Below are 23580 nucleotides of genomic sequence, written 5' to 3'. Positions count from 1 at the left end.
GTTCCTAATCCATTACATTCGAAACATTTCTATATGTGTTTCTTGTATTCACAGCACCAAATTTGCAATTGGTGGCCGAAACTGGAACTAATTTTTTTCCAGCGTAATTTGGTTCCTCTTTAGTGCATTAGAATGTCCACCAAGTTCTGCTGTCATACGATAATTACAGCATATGCACGATATCCGTCAGTTGCAGCTCTTTAATTATAACCACCCAGTTTAAAATACCAGGTACAAGTCTTCATGTGACGTTAACCCATACCTGCCAAAGTGTGGTATCTCATACAGCGGGAAAATGTTGGAACTGGCTCCCCAAGGTCAGTTGTGGGGGAATGCTTCCATACTCCTCCCGCCCATCTTCCTTAATTTGCCAACCCTACTATGTTTTGCTGACGGTTGCATTGTCACATCTTTGTTTGTTGTTGGCACGTGTTACTGCCAAGTGTTAGCATATCCTACAGTGCACCTCGTGAACTCTGCACCAGTTTTCTTCATCACAGCAAAGTGTAGTACAAAATGTGTTTGCTTCAATGTGAAAGGTTTAACTTTCCAATGTTTGATGAAATTGTTAACCAGTATGGATTCAGGTGTCAGTGACATAGATCAACAAGTAGAAGAAAAATACGATGGTTTTACAACAGCTAGTGATTACAGTCCTGCCGTCGAACAAGAGCATCATTCAGAGGAAGAACTTGAGGGCACCTGTGATGGGGGTTTATCTGTTTCTCCAATAAAATAATTAAACTGTTAGGTAAAATCAAATGTGTTCAGAGTGGTAATAAGAGAAATATATACCCCAGCAATAAATGTCAATTTTGCAGATTATATTTTTGTACGCATCAAGTGGAAATTTTATGTATAAATTTAAACCATTCAATTTGTTTATGTGGAAAATTGCTTTGCTACAGAGATGGCATAATTTTTCAGAACGTAAAATTCGGTTCTCTAACATTCCATTTATGTGTACTGTTTAAAAAAAAACACACACACAAAAGTATGTGACTTTGTGTGATATAAAGCAAATGCCACAGGCTTTATTCAGTGCTATTAAATAAACAAGAAACATTTAAACAACGCTTAAATAACTGTAAAATATTACATAATCTAAAATTAAAAATTTCATGTGATTTGTGCCGTAAATATCGATTAAAACATAGACCTCACCCCATAATATACAGCAGTCGGATGTATACAGCATTCGATGTTGGAAGAAATTTGTGAGATGATCTTCGGATCTAGCTCTATTGAATGGTTATGACGTCACTGTCCACCTGAGAAACAATACAATCACGCTGCAGTCACCAGTAAATAGTCAGTTCTCATCGCTAAGGCGTACCAGTGTACTGAAATATGCCCTATACAAATGAGGATATTTAGTTTATCCCTCGTTGATCAGTTACGATAAATAATTTCAGCACCACATAGAATACTATGATCTCTGTACAAGAACGGTAGATACGTTAAGGTTGATCATGTTTTGTCAGATTCTCGTATCTTTACTTTTTAGCGTTGGGCAGAGTTTGATTTGATAATAACCATTCAAGTGAAGAAATCAGTGTACAAAATTATTAGTGTCTATCGAGCCTTTTACTGTAAGAAGGCGAAGGAGCTCAGTTACTCTTCGAGGGTTTAAAGGGAGGTAACTGAAAACAGATTAATTGCTCCCTGGCTTGGACTGTAACAATATAACCGCTTGCGCGGTACTTAAAAATTAAGCGGATATGATTCTTACCCTTTCCGATAGCTTGCAGTCTTCAACTTTCCGATTTCACGGTTGAAACCTAAAAGGTATAGTAATTTTCTCCAGGTCAGCTCAACACAGAAGCCCTCTATCTCCCGCATACCGATCTAAAGCGACACAGGTATTTTTTCTAGATCGTAAAAATAACTCTTATCATGAAGTATGACTCTAGAAAATAACCCGTTCGTACCTCTCTCGCTAACGTCAATCCCATTTGTGTGCTGCGACTAACGATTCCATCGAGAATCATCCTCAAATTATGGGCGTAACTGATTTTCAAACGTATTAAATTCTTTTTCTCTCATTAAGCAGTTAATAAATTTCCTATCCCCATCAGTAAACGTATATTATGTGAACGAAGAAATGAAGATCTTAACCTTGAAAATGACACAAGGCCATTAAGGACCACTCGGACACACATGCTAGGACAAACTTACAGAACATCATCTGGGGGGAGCGGTTTAAACTGCAAACTGAAAGTATAAATACTCTTACAGTACTATCAACACTGAAGAAACTAGATGGTACTGCCACAAGAGGCTGGAGATGCACAGTACAGTATCTCCTCAACAAACTACTCCCTGACGATGACCACACTGAGGACAATCAACTGCACACCGATCTTCGTAGACTACTTTATGACGATACGAAAACGAAGGTATCACCATCCCATTTGCTCGTGAGGAAGCTGCACTGGCGTTATCCAAGATAAAGAACAAAAATGCTCCGGGCGCTGATGGCATCCACCCCGAAACCTTCAGACATGTTTCTCCACTTATCGTACCATACCTGACAGAGTTACTGAATGATGATTTACGTGAAGGACGAATACCGAATATGTGGAAGACAGCAAATGCAGTTATCATTAAGAAAGTGGAGGACAAACACCCGACTGATGATAAGACAAACGGACCAGTATTCCTCATTAACATTGTGGCAAAAGTATAGCTGAGATTGCTGTGCCACAGACTTCAGTCTCACTTGCAGCTCTTCGGCCTTAGTCCACATCAGTTTAGTTTTCGACCACATAAATCAATCGACGACGCATTAAATAGGGCCATAGAAATGCTACAGACAATACATGACAAATACCCAGTAGCAATCCTAATTGAAGTAGCTGGTGCTTTCGACAACCTTTGGTGGCCGGCGCTGTTTGCAAGACATGGAGAGATAATAGTTCCACTTACTCTATACAGCAACCTTAGAGATTACTGTAAAAACAGTATAGTGGAATGGAAGACTGGCAGCCAAAAAGTTATAAAGAGCATAACAAAGGGTCGTCCGCAAGGATTCATGTACGGACTAATTTTCTGGGACATAGCCACAAAACCTCTACTGAATACACTAGAAGACAACGGGGTGATTACGTACGCTGATGACCTTCTGCTCATGGTATCTGCAAACTACAGCTCCCAATTAGGGGGGAAAGCAACGCGGCTCCTCGCGTTCATCGGTGAATGGTACACGAACAACAACCTCACAGAAGCAACAAACAAAACTGTTTACCCACTTCTAAGAGGTACGGTGAAAATAAATCGAGTTATAAAGATCATCAACATATCTATAAAAAGGAAAGGTGTGACAAGACACCTTGGCATTTATATTGAAGAACATTTACACTTTAACGAACATGCCAGACTGACAAAAAAGCAATTAAACTTAAGCACAAACTTACAAGACTGAGCACTATAAGATACAGACTATCCCCTCAGACAATGAGGACATGTTTCACAGCACTCTTTGAGTCAATAAATTGTTTTGCAGCTAGTGCTTGGGCACATCGATTATGCTTTGGTACGCATGAAACCATTGAGAGGCGAGGCCAGGAGAGGGTTCTACTCATCATTTCCTAGGCTTTCGGCACGACCTCGATTGAGGCACTGAGCGTGGTACTGGGAGGTGTCCCTATAGACATTACAATTCGCCACAGAGGAGCTGCATACTGGCTGAAGAGGGGAAGACGCGACAAAATTAAACAAGTGGAGAACTGATACAGGACAGACAGAATAGGACACAAATGATAAAGGAAGGGGAGTCTACTCTTTCTTCCCCAGTATACGAGAGCAGATAAATCTGAAGTGCATAAATCCAACAAGCGGGATGGTGCACTATCCTCACGGGCCATGGCCCGTATGCTATGCATCTCCACAGGTTTGTCCTAAAACCGACTTGCGCTTGTGCCTGTGCTGAGAACGGCACACCGGAACACTTAGTGCTCATCTGGCATGCCCTAAGACACATAAGGCCGTGTTTAGGAAACCAGGACATAGAACAATAAATACGCAGACAAGATGACTGGAACTCTATAAACAACATCGCAGACGAATTGTCGCGAGCACTGCATCCGGCATACAAACAGGAGAGACCACGAGCTAGAATAAGACAGGCTCCACATTCGACAGATCAGCATTACGTAGTAAACGACACAGACAACCACAGTCATGGAGTTGGATACCATATGACACACAGGTAGTGAAGACGAGATAAACATACAAGCATAGCAAAAGTAAGCAAAGGTTCTACAACACTAAATCGAATCAATCTGAAAGTGTCACTCTCTATGTAGCTGTTTGTAATGCGGTTTCATAGCATCTGATACAATCTGAAGATATGACATTTCTTCCTTTTTTCGCTGCATCAGGCGTGACTGGCTCGAAGTTTTACCGAGCCCTCGCACCTGATGTAGCTGACTATGACATTCTAAATCTACTTCCAATTTTCACTGTTACCTTAAGTTTGGAAACACAATATGACCCAAGTAATCAACACATTTAATTAAGTATCACCACTGTCAAGACAACAGATGTAATATATGTAACGATGCACGCAGAAGGTATAAAGGGAAGAATTGTCGCATCATATCTAAGTCCAATCGTCATCTCTTGTTTCTTCCATTAAATACACTTTTAATAAATTTAAAATATATCCAAAACCTATTATGTATCTTATTTATTATCGTTAGCTAAGTTAGAAACAAGTTTAAACAGAATTGAGTATATTATGTATATATGCTGCTACGTATTTTTTTTAATTTGTGCTTTCACAAAGTTTTCAACCGAAAAATGTACTAGTAAGAAAACTGAATTTGTGTGATATAACATATAAAATCATACAATGTATGACCTGCTACATAATAACAGGCAGCAGGTCTTTACTCGAGGAATAAATAAATGAAAAATAAATAATAAATAAATCTCTGTCTTCCACTACAGTTTTTGCTCTCTACAGCTCCCTCTAGTACCATGGAAGTCATTCCCTGATGTCTTAACAACGTCCTATTATCCTGTCCCCTCTTCTTGTCAGTATTTCCAAGTATTCCTTTCCTCTCTGATTCGGCGCAGAACCTCCTCATTCCTTACCTTATCAGTACATTTTATTTTCAATATTCGTCTGCAGCTCCACGTCTCAAATGCTCCGATTGTCTTCTGTTCCGGTTTTCCCACAGTCCATGTTTCACTACCATACAATGCCGTGCTCCAGGCATACATTCTCAGAAATTTCTTCCCCAAAATAAGGCCTACGTTTAATACTAGTAGACTTCTGTTGGCTCTTTTTGGTAGTGCTAGTCTGCTTTTGATGTCCTCCTTGCTCCGTCCGTCATTGGTCATTTTGTTGCCGAAGTAGCGGAATTCATTAATTTCAACTACTGCGTAACCATCAGCCCTGACGTTTCTCGCTGTTCTCATTCCTGCTACTTCATACTACTTTTGTCTTTCTTCGATGTAGTCTCAATCCGTATTCTGTACTCATTAGACTGTTCATTCTATTCAACAGATCATATAATTCTTCTTCACTTTTACTCAAAATAGCAGTGTCATCAGCATATTTTATCATTGATATCCTTTCACCTAGAATTTTATTTCCTCTCCGGAACCTTTCTTTTATTTCCATCATTGCTTCTTCGCTGTATAGATCGAACAATAAGGGCGAAAGACTATATTCCTGTCTTACACCCTTTTTAAAACGAGCTCTGCATTCTTTGTCGTTCACTCTTATTATTCCCTCTTGGCTCTTGTACGTATTGCATATTACTAGTCTCTCTCTCTATAGCTTACCCCTATTTTTCTCAGAAGTCCTATTATCTTGCACCATTTTAAATTGTCGGACTCTTTTTCCAGGTCGACAAATCCTTGTCTTGATTTTTCTTTAGTCTTGCTTTCATTATCAACCTCAACGTCATAATTGCTTCTGTGGTGCCTTTACCTTTCCTAAAGCCAAATTGATCGTCATCTAACAGATTCTCAATTAACGTTTCCATTCTTTAGTATATTATTCCTATCAGCAACTTGGATGCATGAGCTGTTAAGCTATGTGATGAGTCTCGCACTTGTCAGGTCTTGCCGACCTCGGAATTATGTAGATGATGTTTTTCCGCAAGTCAGGTGGTATGTCGTCACACTCATACATTCTACACACCAACGTGAATAGTCGTTTTGTTGCCACTTCCACCAATGAATTTAGAAAATCTGATGGAATGTTATCTATTCCTTCTGTCTTATTTGATCTTAAGTCCTCGAAAGCTCTTTTAAATCCTGATTCTAATACTGGATCCCCCACCTCTTCTGAATCGACTCCTGTGTCTTCTTCTATAACATCATACAAATCTTCTCACCGTTATTATATAGAGGATTAACAATAGCTTATTTTAATATGTCTGGAAAAATTCCTTGTGCCAATGATGCATTACATATATTACTAAGTACATTATTTATTAAGCTAGAATAACTTTGAAAATTCTGTTTCAAATTGTAACACCATATCAGTTTTAGTTTTTCAGAATTTTTGGTAACTCCGTTATCTTCAGTGAAGTGTATTGGTGGTTAAACTTTTGTGGAATGATGTTGTTAATATACGCTATTGCCTTTTCAAATAAACTGTTTAATTTTATGATTCTGTTATGTTTAGAATGCGATTGTTACAAGTACTTGCAAGTTGTGAATTATAATTGCAAATTTGTCATTTAGTTTGGTCGTTGTGGTATCGTGTAGAATGACAGGTTGTCGTGCCTCCCTTTTAAAATACCCATATAGTTTTTATCTCACTACTTACATTTTTAATTTCTGTCAGAGTATATATGTTTCTGGACATTTTAATAAATTTCCTTAAATATTACAGTAATTTTGTAGTATGGAAGTAATGTCGGATCTTGACTTGTGGCATTTATGCAAACATCTCTTTCCCTCTTATAAAACATTTTAACCCTTGGTTTACTTTTTTTCTAATGGACTTTTTCGGAGATTTTTTGGAAAAATGCTTTCAAATATCCTTATAAATTTACAGTGAAATATATTGAATTTTACATTAGCATCTCTTTGTATATATACCGTATACTGCAACATTTCTTTTACTTTTTCTTAAAACACTACATCCTGTTATTGTAATAACCCATACTGCTTTGTGTGATTATGCCTCAGAGCTGTAAACTGCTGCATCATTTACTTACATTAACTGTGTATCATGAAAAAATAGTCCATTAACACTTTGGTACACATAAATTGTTTCAAACTGAATACCATCTTCAAAAAAGTTTATCTTACTCCATATGAGTTGGAAGGATGATAGTTTAATTCTTCCAGACCCACTGGCTACAACTGTGTACGCTAATTTTTACTGTCTCTTAGTTGTAGCAGAAGTATTTTTCCACAGTGGAAACCTCACTTATACATTTGTCAATGTTCAATCTTTTTATCATGTACAGTTGCTGCCAACAGTTAAGACTTCGCTATAAAAATATCAACACGTCAATGTAGCAGTGTGCAGCAGCTTGTAACTGCCAGATACATGGAAAAGGTTGTAAAATATCCCACAAATAATTGAGATGCTAGGTGCAAATGTTGTTTTATATTTGTGGTACGTGAAGTTCAAAATTCAAATACCAGTCAACCAAAGTAGTCGTAGCTCGGCGCAGCGCTACAAAATTCTTGAGAAAATCAGAAGAAAAGATGGAAAATAAACACTTATGGAATTTATTCACTGATTGTGAATTCTTTGACTGTAGTTGAAACATTTCCAAGAATAATAAAATACGTGAAGTTAAAAAAAAGAACTTACGGTATTTATTCACTGATTGTGAATTTTTTGACGTCAGCTGTATTGGATATAGATATACTACCTGTTCGTGGGAGATGATTTTTGCAGTTATTTCACGCAGTGTTGCTTGTCTTTTAGCATTGATGTAGTAACCAAAACCAACTACGGGAACGCCTTGGGCTGCGGATCGGAGCCGCCAGGCGGGGAAGCCGCCGGCGGTGGAGTATGCACCACCGGGTAAACACAAGGACGAGTGGGACAACAGGCCAACGACAACTGACAACAACCGACCACGACCGACTATGACCGACACAACAAGGAAGTGATAAACAACGGAGGCTTGTGGAAACCACAACACACACAGTAAATCCACTCGGAACCAGAGCCGGGCAAACGTCAACAACGAGCAACGACCAGAACGCAGTACCTCCACGATAGAAACGCAGTCCAGAGCGAGTACGAGGCTGACTGGACTAGGTTTTTTTTTTTTTTTTTTTCCTTTATTGTATTTCAATTCCCCATCGGGACGGGCTGGCAGCAGCATATGCGCTGCTCTTCAGCCGAAAGACATAGAACAAAACAATAGAAGACATTTAAAAACAGCAAAGGAGAGAAGAAGGCGAACATAGATATAAAAAAGGGAGAACATCATGGAAGGCAATATACAAAAAAACGGGGTGACTGTAAAATGGAGATAAAAAACTGGTTAAAAGTAGCACAAACAAAAAGCCACACACAGCGACAATTAAAAGAACACAAGGCACAGTATGACTGGAGCATAAAGGTGTTGACGGGTGGCATAGCACACACCTCTTGATGCACACGAGAAACAGCACTAAACACAACACTGATGTGGCACACTGATGATGATCAATACAGAGGATCTCCCAGGTTCAAGGAGATGAGGGAGACCTGAAGAAGGGAGGGAGGGGAAGAGATGGGGGAGGGGAATGGGGGGCGCTCGGAAGAGGGCCAGGTAGGTAGGGATGTGGGAAGGAGAGAGGCAAGTATGGGGTGCAGGGTCTCAGGGGAGGGGGGGATGGAGGAAAATCCGCTCTGGGAGAAGGGGGAAAGAGGAGAAGGGGGCCCTGGGGAGGGGGGGGGGAACAAGGCCGGGTTATAGCTGGACTAGGGCAGAGCGGGTCCCTATATACGAAACCGGAGGGAGCGGCTATTGGCCGCTGTCTGCACGTGGCTTAGCGGTGGCGCCCTTGCTGCGTGAGAGCCGCTGCGCTGAAGAGCCGCCGTGGAGGCGGAGCCCTCTATGGGCTGACCACGTCCATTTGTTCTGGCGCGTGTTCGACTTCCGCAGCGGAAGGTACTAGAATTGACAACTCTACACAAATGCCACAGCTCTCGAACATTACGTGATGGCCGTCGACCAATGCGTTGTCAGTGATGAGAGGAAATATCTGAAACATGGTAATCTCGGCACATACTTCACACTGTGAATCTCGCTATAGTGAATTCCCTAATGATCTCCGAAGTAGAATGGGCCATGCGTCCAGTTCCAAGTACTGTTCCGCGTTCAAAGTCTGTTACTTCTCGTCGTCTGGCCATAAGCACGTCGGAAACATTTTCTCATGAATCATCTGCGTACAAATTACAGCGTCATCAATACACTGCTCTTCTGTAGCTTGTTGACGCGATGCTACCGTCATCCGTATACGTGCAAATCGCTGTACCATGACTTCTGTCTCCTCAGTGCAATTTGGCCTGCTTGCCTATGCAAAGTAACTTTCCTTGTTTTGACGCATTTAGAATTGTTTTGCAGCAGTACCAATACATCACCACTGCTGTTACTAATAAATAAATATGTGAAAACCAAGTGTACTCTTTTGTAATATTAAAGAAAAAAGTAAATAGCAGCGTCATACCAACGTCTCGTGACTGTTTTCGTTTAACGTTGGCGATATGCGCGTTATTCAACGTTAACTCCATAGGTATTCTTATTCTGTGGCTGTTACCAAAGAGAGATGACTAAGTTCACTGAAGACTTCGACCGATGCAAGGTTATTTTAATCTCTGTAAACACCCAAGGCAAAGGGGTTATTGAGCAACATCAGTGCGATGCAGTTTGAAACAGCTGCAAACAAGTGCGATGTATGTTGTGTCCCATGTACAAACTACCAAATGGAAAGATGGAATTAATTGCAACTTACAAGATTTATTCTGAAAACTAGATGAAACAAAACTCAATGTCATCACTCGTGTTCAGGTCTGAAGCCAAAGTTCATCTCCTGTGAACATCATATATATATATATATATGTATATATATATATATATATATATATATATATATATATATATATATATATATATGACACTAAGTATAAAACGTGGAATCTGATCCTACAGATGGTAACTCTGAAGGATCTGATACCATGTTTTCTATTTAATGCAATATACATACGTATCTCTCAAGTGATACACTACACGTTGTTGGATTATGATATTTTAAAAAGTTTTAACACAAATCTCTACAGTAGAGGGCTACTGCATTCAAATGATCTATTTTAAATGGTGATTAAGTGGATAACATGCACATGTACTAGGCACAGTCTAAGACTCCCACACTGGAAATAGATAATGTGATTCTACATGATTATATTTCACTAAAATTATTTGTAAGCGTTTCCTGTAATTTTTAATTTCGTTTTAATGATACCTTATGTGTTCTAATATTGTTAACAGGTGGAATACCTTCTGAAGAAGACAGTTTTAAAACTATTGAAACCATGGCCAAGGTTTAATAAGCCTGTATTTTGCAACTGCCTTGTTGGTATTCGTAATCCACTGAAGCTCTTGAAAGGATACTTGCTGAAGAGCAGCCATGTTCAAAGACACTGTAAGTATCATGAACAGACATATATTCAATTTAGGAATAAAATCACTGCACCAAATAAAATAAAAGACAAAAAAAGAGATGGCTAATGTGACTGGTCATTAGAAGCAGGTAATCCGGCTTCTAGTCCTGGTCCAGCACAACTTTTCCCGAGTCACGAATAGTTAGTACACTTAGATCTGCTGTAGTTGTCACCAAAGAAATCGCAATCAGCGAATAAATTTCGTAATATTTACGGCAGTTGTGGACTGTCAACAATGTTTATTCCTTCAGATTTTTTTGTTTTTTGTTTTTTCTCGTTCATTTCGCTACGTACGTCATTCGAATAAAAAATTCACAGAAGTATGGTACATATATATTTCTAACTATAATTTTTATTAAATGCACACCATCATATTTCTAATTACGTATTGCATAACAACTTCCAGATTTTATTGCAAATATAAATTTTTAACTAATGATCTTTTATAAGAGAATTAAATACGGTTTAAAGTAAAGAACACTACGATTATTTTTTTACACCTTCATGTATATTATGCTTCATAGAAATGCTTGTAGAACAAGCACTATGATTTAAATTTTTAAGTTGCAAACATAGTTAACGAGCATTCTGCCACAGAAAAGACATACCTCGTGAAAAATCGCAATAAATTCAGAGAATTAAATATACTCAGGAAAGAGAACGAAGCCTTTCGCAACCGTACTGTCCTACAAAACATTGAAGGACTTCTTGCCGCATCAGTTTGGGATAAAATCTCCAGCTTTCGCCGATTACCTCTATCGTTTCTGTCTGGAGCAACTGACTGTCAAAACAGCTTCTGTGGTGGCCTTATACAGAATAGCACGTAGACGGCTTATGACAGGTCGATAATTGCATAAACCTGTCGCAGATGGTGTCAACGTTTGCCGCTAATCCCGCCACCACTGTCGCCTTAGCGCGAATATTGCGACCAATAACTCTGGGTCTTCTAATCCATCGAGAGCTCGCTTCCGTGCACCACTAAGATTATATCCGCTGCCACAGTTGAAGGATTTCTCACACATTCTTCTTTTTATGCTTTTTGTTCCAGTTTCCTACACACTTGGGCTCTGTAATTAAAGAGGCTGTAGGGATCATAAGGTATCACAAAACTTTCAGTTATGAAAGCGGATGTAATCTTAGCAGTGCATGGAAGCGAGTGCTTGAAGAAGGCAAGAGCCAGAGACATTCGTCGCAATATTTACGCTAAACTGGCAGTGATGGCGCAACTAGCGCAGACTTAGACACCATCTGCGACAGCTTTACATAGTTACCGACCATTCAGAAGCCGTCTACCGGCTATGTAATGCCATCACAGCAGCAATTTTCACTGTCAGTTGCTTCAGACGAAGACGATGGAGATAATCGTCGGAATCTGTAGGTTTTACCCTGAACTGGCGCGACAAGAAGTCTGAGAATGTTTTATACAATGCTAAGGAAACTTCAACATTGATTGCAATGAGAATTTTTGAGAGTTTCTTCGAAGCTCTTCTGCTGAGTGATACTTGATTTGTGAATTTGGATGCCATAAAGATACAAAAATACAAAAATCAGGTGTGGTGTGGTCTCCTTGTGAGATAAGGAGGATGTGCACACTAGAGAAATTTGTGTACGCCGCATCCAACCATCAGACGACTGATGACGGTACAGAAAAGAAACTTTGATCAATTTAAACAACAATTTTTGTATACAGTGCCACATCTGAAACATTTCTTTTTTGGTGGTTTAACAAGTAGAAGTTTGTTACTGCAGCAAATTGTGGGACAGAGATCCTGAGTATGTGAAATGCAGTTGGAACACTTCATTGAGAGCTGTAACGTTACTGTTTCATGTCTCGGCAGCACAAGTGCAAGCAGATGGGGCCAGCAAATCGTCTGCAGCCGGCTGAATGCTGAACTGCAGCAGTATGATGGCGTACGTGACGACGGCAGCCACGTAGCCCGTCAGCAGCCTGCCATCCACGCTGAACAGGGAACACGCGCTGAACGTGACGGGGCAGCAGCGAAGCTGGTGAGACAGCTGGCGCAGCTGCTGGGACAGCTCATCACTGCCGCCACCTGTCGAGATGGTAACCTGTCACTGACTGCAGTCACTGGGTCACAATAAAAGTACTAATTAAAGACATGACTTACTCTTTACTTGTCTTGTAGAATTTCTAGTTATGCCCTCATTAGACGAAGCGGAAGGAAGCATGTGAGAATGATTGGCAATCAGGATCTAGGTTTGAATCTACATACATGCCTTGCAGGTCGCTGTACACTACATTGCCAGGTGACTATGCAACTGTTTCACTCCCAAACGGAGTGAGGGAAAAATGACTGCTAGTATGCCTTTCGTCCTTATGGCCCTTAAAAGAAGTTGAATACTAGAGAGAGTATAATAGTTCTGCAATTGGTCACAAATGCTCATCCATATTTTGCGCCGGCCGGTGTGGCCGTGCGGTTCTAGGCGCTTCAGTCTCGAACCGCGTGACCACTACAGTCACAGGTTCGAATCCTGCTACGGGCATGGATGTGTGTGATGTCCTTAGGCTAGTTAGGTTTAAGTAGTTCTAAGGGGACTGATGACCTCAGATGTTAAGTCGCATAGTGCTCAGAGCCATTTGAACCATATTTTGCGAAAATATCGTCCTCCCTCCAAGGGTTCCCAATGAAATTCAGTGGTCATTTCCGTGATGCTGTCATACTGATCATAAAGATTACCAATAAGTCTTGAAGTACGCCTCTCAGTTGTGTCGATGTTTTACTTTAATCCTACCTGGTGCAGATTGTAAGCAATCGTCCAGATCTAAGAAAGGTGACTGAAAAGCGTTCTGCTCAAAGTCTCATTCATATGTGCATTATGGTTTTCCAGAATTCTTCCAGTGTAGAGCTACTATCTATTAGCCTTCGGTATAACTGACTTAATTAATGCTCTCGTTCTGTCACTTGTAATTTTGCATTGATAAACCCAGATATTAGACTAAGGTTTATAATTTCATCAACGACTAGATTAGTTGAGAAAGACCGCAAGTTCAGAGTAGCAAACGAAACGAGGAGATGAAATGAAACAAAAATTCTGACATTGGCCACAATAAAGCATGAAATGAATTCTATGGCGACAAGTGAAAATTTGAGCTAAACTGGGATTCGAACCCAGACATGCCACTTTATGTAACTGGTCGCCCTAAACATTCAGGTGTCCAACACACATCTCATACAGCCTAAATTCCTAACTTGTTGCACAGTATTTACGTAGCGCCCTCTCTCCACTATTCTCATTGTTTGCAGCCTCAAGAGTTCAGTAGGAGGAGTCCATCCACCTGGAATGATATAATGTCCTAAAGAACAGACACTATTCTTAATTAAGTAGCCATAAATACACTAGATGAACTGAAACAGAAATTTTGACACCGGCCACAATGAGGCTCTGAAGTCAATTCAATGGCAACCATAGAAAATTTGTACTAGCCTGGGATTCAAACACAGATTCTCCGCTCTAAGTCAAAAGTCTACTTAACAACTTTAGTGGTGTCAGCACAGTTCCCATCCAACCCATATTCTAAAACAAACTTGATGGCTATTAATATCATTTCTTTGCCGATGTACTCTCTCTTCCAAACTCTTGCGGTAATGAGCTCGAGGATGCAAGTAAAATGACGTGTAGTGGACAAGGGGAACTATATAAGTAATGTGCAACAAGTTGTAAATTTTGGCTAGACGTGTACCGTGCTCGGACATTGGAAGAGATTAAGGCGACGGCTTTCGTGAAGGGGGATATCCATGTTTTGAGTTCTGTAATAAATTTTCACTTGCCGCCGTTGAATTCATTTCAGTGCCCGGTTGTGGTGATGTTAGAATTTCCATTTCCATTTCATTTCATCATATGGTTTATGTTATTTCTGACATGTCTAAAACTACAAACACCACACATATACAAAGGAGAGGAGTTTGGTAGCATCTTATTCAAAGGAATCATTCGAGCAATTGTCTTAAGCCATTTAGGGAAACTACAGAAAATCTAAATCTGGATGGGTAGATGAGGATTTGACAAAGATCCTACAACATACAAGTCAGTTGGTCTACCACTATGAACCCTTCGTCGGTGTGACTAAGTTACGCAGTTTACCGGGGCAAAATTTATACGGTATTCGAAAATAACGGGATAGTTCGTCCTATCCATCCACACTGACCTAGGTTTATCCACATTTAAAACGTACCACATAGTTCATACCAAATAGAAATTCAGCCCTAGTCACTCCAAATTCCTCTACACAAACTCAACGATGACACTTGTCAGTACTCGGCAGAGACATGAGCAAACTGTCTCACATTGGCGCTCGTCCTCTCTCACAGATCGTTTATGAACATCCAGAACGGTAGTGGTCTTACCACACTTCCCAGTGATAATTCTGATGTTATATTTACCACTGATATGCACTCAGCTCCCAGGACGAAACAATGGTTTTTGTTACCAAAACCTTTAGAGTCAATATCGCATCTGAGAAAATATTCCACATGATCGGACCTTCATTGATTGTCTACAGTGTTGAACACATGCATGAGTCAGTGCTTCCAACTTTTTTTCGGAAGTGCTAGTAGAAGAAAAAGTATGTTTGGAAAGGCGTAAATACGTGTGTATGTCGTAAATGGGGTGATTCTATAGGACGCATCTGATACACAGAAACGAAGGTAACGATCAGAATGGAAAGTTGCAGCCGATCAAACTTACGGTTCTTTTTCTCCCTTGGTTTATGAATCATACTGCCAAAACAATTTAAAGCCATATTGCCAGAAATGTGGTACAAAAAATAAAAATGATTAACATTGGAATATTATAGTAGAACTTTTTTAATTTATTGTTATTTCATCCCCCCCACGTGGACTGCGGTGGTCTCTCAGAGGTACAATTCTCCGCTCTTCAGCCAAGGGATTTAAAAAAGATTTATAATGAGAAATAGAAATTAAATTTGAGGCTGTTTTATGTTAAATTAAAAATCAATGGCGGACAGAATAAAACGAAAATATATAGTTTTTATAAACACATCACAGGAAGATGAAATTCTGATAAAAGTACTGAAGCACTGCACATTCACTTAAAATCTGAAGGACTTGCGCTAGGGTGAGAAGTATTGCCGGAGGAGGGTGTATATTCCGTAGGATTGAGGGATCCACAGAAAGATAGGGGTTCCATAGATAGGAAAACTATAGAGATGAGAGGTAGGAGTAAAGGTGAACAGTGTGAAATACAGTCGATGAGATAGACAGAGGGTGAGGAGTAGTGTGTTATGTGAGCAGGGCAGTGGTTATGAGAGGAAAGGGATGGAGATGGATGGAGAGGGAAAAGGAGATCACTGATGTGGAGTTGGATACGTGGGGAAGAGTTAAAGTTGGTATGAGGGCAGGTGTCATCGTCTTGGAGAGGGACTCGGTTGAAGTTGCATTGCAGTACAATATGGAATGAGTGTAGGTCTACTGATGGAGGGATGTGTTTGTGATGGCACGGTATCATACCAGGGTTGGCGATCAGAAGAGACAATGGGGTGGCTGAAATCTAGTTTGCAGATAGTATAGGAGATGCAGAGGTGTTCGATGAGGAGGGCTGGAATTTGATGACATGGTATACAGCAGGATCCAGGTGGGGGAAGATAAAAGGATGTGGAAAGCGAGACGGACTGCATGACTTTCGAGGATTTTGTGGGGTGGAAATCCATGTAACAGAGGTTGGGTCGGATCTGGGTGTAGCAGATGTGGAGAATAGCGGAGGGATGTAATTCCCGATGTTGGCCTGGTAGTAGTTTTATCTTATATATAGTAGAAAGACTCTACAAGATAACATAAGATTATTTTACAGTAACCACATGGGCACATAATTTATAACTGTTGCACTATAAGACGGTCTGCTGCGAATGTTTCTCGCTGATTGGCGCATTAATAAAAAACTACAATCGAGCGAGCAACACCAAAATTGTTTAAAGCTTGGACGTAGTGCAGCTATCAGCCTGCGGTTGTCAACTGAGCCGATAACTATGGAGCGCCCCTTTGTTGTCTGTTTTGAGCGATCACACCTGAAATTTTGTACAGAGCTTATTCCGCTTTGACTGGCTTCTGATGTGCGAGCACTTCATATTGTATACAGCGCGGTATGTAAACCAATTATTTAGCACTGAAGTAAAGTGAGGCTAGATTTTTACCTGTTTTATGAAAGTTTCGGAAGACTATTTCCGAGAACTTTGACTTGGTATTCAATTCTCATTTTTGTGTGTTGCTGGCTGATATACAGAGGTACCGTGTGGTGAGTGAGGTGTTGACGATTCGATTGTACTTATGCTGAGTAAACTGAACAGTAACGACCGCCGCTTTTCATGCCTATTGAATGTGAACGGGTGTTAGCTGGGAAACATTGTGCCATTCGCTAAAGACAGTCTATCGAGTAAAATGTTTGTCGCTCTAGACAGAGCAAGTGTTTTCAGAATATACCAATATTATTTATTAAGTATCACCGGTATTATTCCCAATAGTACTAAACCGACTCAGTCCGCTTGTCCTACCGGAGTCCTTTATTTAAGGTCTTTACAGTCATCGAGTTGAAGATGTTACTAGAGGAACTTTTACTTTGAGGTTAGTTCTCCCACAGTAATTTCCGCTAACTTTGGTATGGAGCAAGTACAGCTTCTGTTTAGTGGGGATGTACACACAAAGTGCGGGTTTTGAAGTGGCCATTAAAATTCATTATCTTTGAAACATTATTAAAATATTGCTTCGTACCGAGATATTGACAGGAAATACTACAATCATTAGAATAATAGTTTTTAGCGCTACCAAAACTGATATTTTGTTTCCGCTGTAATAACTGCGCAACAAAGTTTTCGATGAGGTAGTGCGTTGTCATTAAAAGTAGCAAGCATAGGATTCTTTTGAGAATATTTTGTATTTGTACATGACACGACGGTCATTCTAGAATGTGGTGTACACAAGTTTCTCACTTTACTAATGCAGATTCAGTCTTGCAGTTACATCGTGATTTCATTTGACTTCTGTGCCTTGTTGATGCAAGTAGCATTTTCAATCGGAGCACAGAACTTCCCTATTGTCAACTACGATGTAGACCAAGTGTACGACAACACTTCCATCCGCCGGACTACATGGGAAACTAGATGCAGATACCGCTTGCGAACTTGTTGCTCCGGTCTTGAGCATATGCCTTCGCTTGTTCGATAGCAAAAATTCACCGATGATTTCGCGGGAACTGTCAAAGGGAAAACAAAACAAAAATGCAATACATAGACGAATATATGTTTGTAGGTGCAAATCTCTTTACTGCTGAGGTTAACTGCAAAACAATATCAGGATTTTAACATCCTCTTTCTCTTAAAAACTTATATATGGAGCATCAGAAGTAATTTTACAATCTTCTGGTGCGGAAATTTCGCACACAAAAAGTTCGTTGCACATAAGAGAACGAGTGTAGTATATTTAAGATGGGGCTGCGGCAAAATTCAGTCGAAGTGTTCGAAATGCACGGAACAATAGCTACCATCGTGAGTTTTCTTTACAGGAATGAATCATGCCTTGAGTTATTATATTAATCAGCCAGCATTAATAACGGGACTGTCGGTGAATTGGATGCCCAGCACAATACCCACAACTCTACAACGACCAAAACGTTTACTCGATAACTGAAATATTGTGTGTGTCAAAGACTTACATTTACTTAAGCACAACTGAAAGACAAATACTTCAGAGTGAAATTAGGGGACAAGGGTACACTAGTATTAACTACCAGATCTCACAGAATATAAAGTTATCGGAATGCCCCTATAATTAAAAAGCAGCACCGTGTTGAGAAATGCGAGACATAGACATGGTTAAAGCTTAGGGACATCCTATGTTTGCTATACCAAATTATTAAAATGGGAAATCAGCCACGTTATAGCATATGGGAGTACATTATTATTTCTGAAACTGCGCAGTTCTAATGATGACTGTTTCTGATGTAGATATTTCTAGAAAGATCTGTGTAAAGTTTAGTCAACAGCGTTTAAACACACATATGGTCAATATGTGTTAATTAATTTAGCCTTGTTTCCAGTGGACGTTTCTGGAAGTCATTACAGTACCTAAAATCAGCTATAGCTGGAAATAGCTGCAACCAGTGCCTTAATGAAATATTAGTTTGAGTTCATTACATATTTCGGTTTTTTTTAGTACCACATTCACAAGAGTTAGGTAGCATATTTACATAATTATTCCAAGAACGTCACACTGGACATTTCTGATTGCTTCATTGTGACAATAGATTATGAAAAAGTCTAAAGTACTGCGTTTTTTCGGTAGCTATTGTACAAGTTATGTCGAAATTTTGAGTAATTTACTTACTGCCAGCAAGTAAACCGTTTCAATACGCACTCCAGACTGAGCCAACAAATTTGCAATGCGCTGCCTTTCTAAGAAGAAGAGATTTTATCTCAAGGCCCGGTGTAGTTATGACGGTAAAACAGAAGAGCCATTTGTGAAAAGACTAGCGTTTAGCAGAGCAGTAATCATCCCCAGTTATGCTAAGGAGCGACGTGGTGCAGTGCTAAGACAGTGGGTTCGTACTCATGAAGAGTACGGTCCAAATACCCGTCCAGTAATACAGGTTTAGGTTTTCTTCTATTCCGCTTCAGGCGAATGTCTCGATGGTTACTATGAAAAAGATACGGCTGATGCCTTGCCCATTGTTGCCCAATTTGGACTTGTGCTCTATCTCTAATGAACTCGTTGTCAATTGGACATCAATCTGTACTCTTCAACCCTTCCTTTCTTTACTGGCGTCACAATAAAAGAAATTTAGAAATGGTTAAATAGCGACACTAGGTTCATATCTACCTACAACGGACATCTGATTAGAACGGTAAATAAAGCTTTTTGTTCACTAGTGATCTGAAGCGTGTTAAGAGGTCTCTGACAATTTCATTTAGGTCATAAGATAAATTAACTGTCTTAACGGTTGCAGCCTTTACTTAGAAATACCTCCAGCATCACATCTATGGTGCAAGAGCAGAAACATTTTCACATAGATAAGAGCGATTTAGGTACACTTTCCATTCACATTAATTTGACCATCTGTCAAAAGCCTCAATAACCACCGTTTGCAGCGCGAACTACTGTGAGATGTCCTGCAAGGGAGTCAATGAGTTTCTGGAAGTAATACGACCAGCTGCATTAGGCTTGTCGGTTGAGAACCCACGGCGTGAACAGGCTGATGGACGTGGTCACACAGATTCTCGAGTAAGTTTTTAATCCGAGGGGTTTGTTGGCCAGAAGACTACAGAAAACACATTCTGGTGCTTCCCGAACCACTCACATACGCTGCAAGGTGTGTGACCCGTTGCATTGTCCAGCCGGTAGGCGCCATCGTGCCGAGGAAGAGCAAACTACATGTGGGGGTAGACACTGCCCCAAGAACAGATGCACACGTGTGTTGATTTATTGTCCTTCCAGAATGACGAAACCACCCAGGAAATGCAGCGAAAAGATTCTCCAGACTATAACGCTCCCTCCTGGTCTCAAAACGTGTGCTTTCAGACGTTCTCCGCCGTGTACGTCAACGGCCGTGTATCCAGTGGAGCAAAAAACGTGATTCGTGTGAAAAGGCCATCTGTCGCACCTCAGTGGACGTACAGTTGGGCTGCTAGCGTGCAGCCACTGAACAGCAGTCAGCAGGGGCGCATGGACAAGATGCCTGCTGTGGAGGCACGTATGGGGCAGCGTTAGCTGGACGGTGGTTAGGAGACACCGTAGGCAGGTCTTTGGTTCACCTCGTTAGTCACTTGCTATTCGCCGGTACACATCTCAGCAGCCGTCGTTCACCCCTGTCTTCTGTGGCCCATGGTGGACCACTGTTGCCTCAGCGTCAGTTTTCTCTAGCGCCGTTCTGCCATGCACGGTGCACTTTAACCACGGCAGCACATGAACAGTTTACAAACGTATCAGTTTCCGTATAACGACAACGACTGCAGTTTTCCGTCTCTCTCTCTCTCTCTCTCTCTCTCTCTCTCTCTCTGTGACTCGCTTTACGTACGCTCCACTACTAGTGCTGCCATATACCATATGTTAGTGGTTATTGCACACTGAATTGAAACGTAGGCGGGGTCACGTTAATGTGACTGAACCTTGTCTATAAGGCTAGATAGACCACTTCCTGAGCATACCACTAATATGAGTACTGGATTGTGCACATCGTTTATGTACGTTTCCCATTTTTGTAAAAAAATTACATGTTTTTCTGATAAATTCGTATATTTAACTTTCTAGCTTTTGTGAATATTTGTGTTTTCCTTCACGCTGTTGAGCGTTAATTGGTAGTAACGTCAGCTGGTGGCATAAATGAATCACGAATTTAAAAAAAAAAGTAGTTTCTGAATATTAAAATACTGAGATTTTTATCTTTTGTGCAGAACTAGATCATCCTTAAGGTCCTGTTGTTTCTTCAAGTAGCAGTGTAGTTGCCCATCAGCATGTAGTGTTACAAGTTTTTATCTTCTCCGTAAATCTTACGGCTATGTACACACTGAGCATAGTTTAACGAGATAGTCTGTATTCATTTTAGTGGTATGTGCATGAAGTGTTCCTTTTCGTTTGACAGTTAGTTATCTCTCTTGTCCGAGGTGTAAATGTTTTTTCTTTTGCACCATAGATTTGATGACGTATATACGAGGGGCGTTCAGAAAGTAAGCTCCGATCGGTCGCGAAATGGAAACGACTATGAAAATCCGATAAACCTTGCACAGATGTGTTGGGTAGTGTCTCTAGTATAACCCCAGTTAGCATCACGTCGCTCTTCTCATTTCTGAGCTCGCAGTGAGTGCGTAAAGATGTCTAGCAAATAGTGTCTGCCGCCAAGTACGAGGGCCTGGTGAGAAATTTCGCCTGAAGCTATGCAGCTAACATTACATAACTGTCGTGCTGTTACTTCTTCAAGACAATTCTCAGCCGCATTCTGCAGGGGCAATGAAGATGCTCCTGCATCGTTTTCAAATGGAAATGTGAGATTACCCACAATACAGTCCGCAATTGTCTCCCCCTGACTTTCATATCTGGTCACATGAACCGCTGTCTTTGAAGACAACATTTTGACACAGACAACGAGGTGTAGGCCAGCGTGGAGAATTGGCGGAAAGCACTGGCGGCTGCCTTCTATGATGAGGCTATTGAAAAGTTGGTACAACGCTATGACAAAAGTCTAAGTCAGAACGGCGACTACGTAGAGAAGTAGCTGAAAGGTGTAGCTAATTGTTACAAGTAAAACATTTCTGATGTTCACTGTGGTTTCAATTTGGCAATCAATCGGAGCTTACTTTCTGAACAGGCCTCGTATTAGGAGACGCGTCATAAAGTGAATGTTCGTTAGTGAGCAAAGAAAGTGATTTATTTATTGCTACAATTACAACTGTGCCATTTTGCAAAATAAGTGAAATCGTTACTTATGAACAACATACTACCATAGGATATTAATTTCTGTACGTTATAAATTAGGACTACTTTAACTAGCAACATACCGCCTTCAGTAACAATACTTTTATCTTTTTGTTTAAATTCAATGTGTTTAGCAGCTATAGTTCCGTTTTCAAGACCTACATTGACTGTTATAGGTATTATTATCTGCATCTTCCCGAGGACATACAGCTCTACTGCCGGTTAAATGATGGTGTCATCCTCTTGGGGCCGGCCGGAGTGGCCGAGCGGTTCTAGGCGCTACAGTATGAAACCGCGCAACCGCTACGGTCGCAGGTTCGAATCCTGCCACGGGCATGGATGTGTGTGATGTCCTTAGGTTGGTTAGGTTTAAGTAGTTCTAAGTTCTAGGGGACTGATGACCTCAGCAGTTAAGTCCCATAATGCTCAGAGCCATCCTCTTGGGTAAAGTATTCCGAAGGTAATATAGTTCCCCCTTTCTGATCTCCGAGAGAAGACTACCCAGGAGAAGGTCGCCATCGGGAAAAATAAAACTGGCATTGTACCTGACGCAGCATGGAATTTTATATCTCTTAAATGGGGAGGTAGGTTAGAAAATTTAAAAAGGGAAGTGGACAGTTTAAAGTAAGATACAGTGGGAACTAGCGAAGTTCGGTTGTAGGAGGAACTGGACTTTTGGTCTGGTGAGTTCATAGTTATAAATACGATAGCACATAGGGGTGATGCAGGAGTAGGTTTAATAACGAATAAGAAAATGGGAAGGCGGGTAAGCTACTATGAACAACATAATGAACGCATTATCGTAGCCGAGATAGACACAAAGCCCACACCCAGCACAGTAGTACAACTTTATATGCCAACTAGCTGCGCATATGATGGGGAGACAGAAGAAATATGTGATGAGTCAAGAAATTACTCATATAGTTAAGAGAGACGAAAATTTAAGTGTGATCAGAGACTAGATTTAGGCATTGGGAAGAGGAAGACAAGAAAAAACGGTAGGCGAATATGGACTAAGAGAAAGGATTGAAAGAGGATGGCACGTGGTATGATGTTGCACAGAGCACAATTTAATCATTGCTAACATATGGTTTAAGAACCATGAGAGAAAGTCGTATACTTGAGAGGGACCTCGAGACACCAGTGGGTTTCAGACTGACTATACAATTGTAAGAGAGATTTTGGAACCATATTTTAAACTGTAAGACCTTGCCAGTGGCACTTATGGCCTCTTACCACAATTTGATCGGTATTAACTGTGCATTAAAACTGCAGAAACTGCAACAAGCTAGGAAATTAAGGACGTAGGACCTGGGCAATTTAAAAGAATAAGAACTTGTTGAAAGTTTCAGAGGGAGTATTAAGCAACGATTGATTACACCAGGGGAGAGGTATACATGGAAGACGAATATTGGTGGCTTTGAGAGATGGAACAGTGAAGACAGCAGGGGACCAAATAGGTAAAAAGACAAGGCCTAATAGAAATCGTTGGATGTAAAAATGCAG

This window comes from Schistocerca serialis, chromosome 2 (assembly GCF_023864345.2).
Source record: "Schistocerca serialis cubense isolate TAMUIC-IGC-003099 chromosome 2, iqSchSeri2.2, whole genome shotgun sequence".
Taxonomy (NCBI): Eukaryota; Metazoa; Arthropoda; class Insecta; order Orthoptera; family Acrididae; genus Schistocerca; species Schistocerca serialis.
The sequence above is the reverse complement of the archived record's forward strand: the minus strand, read 5'-3'. Positions refer to the sequence as shown.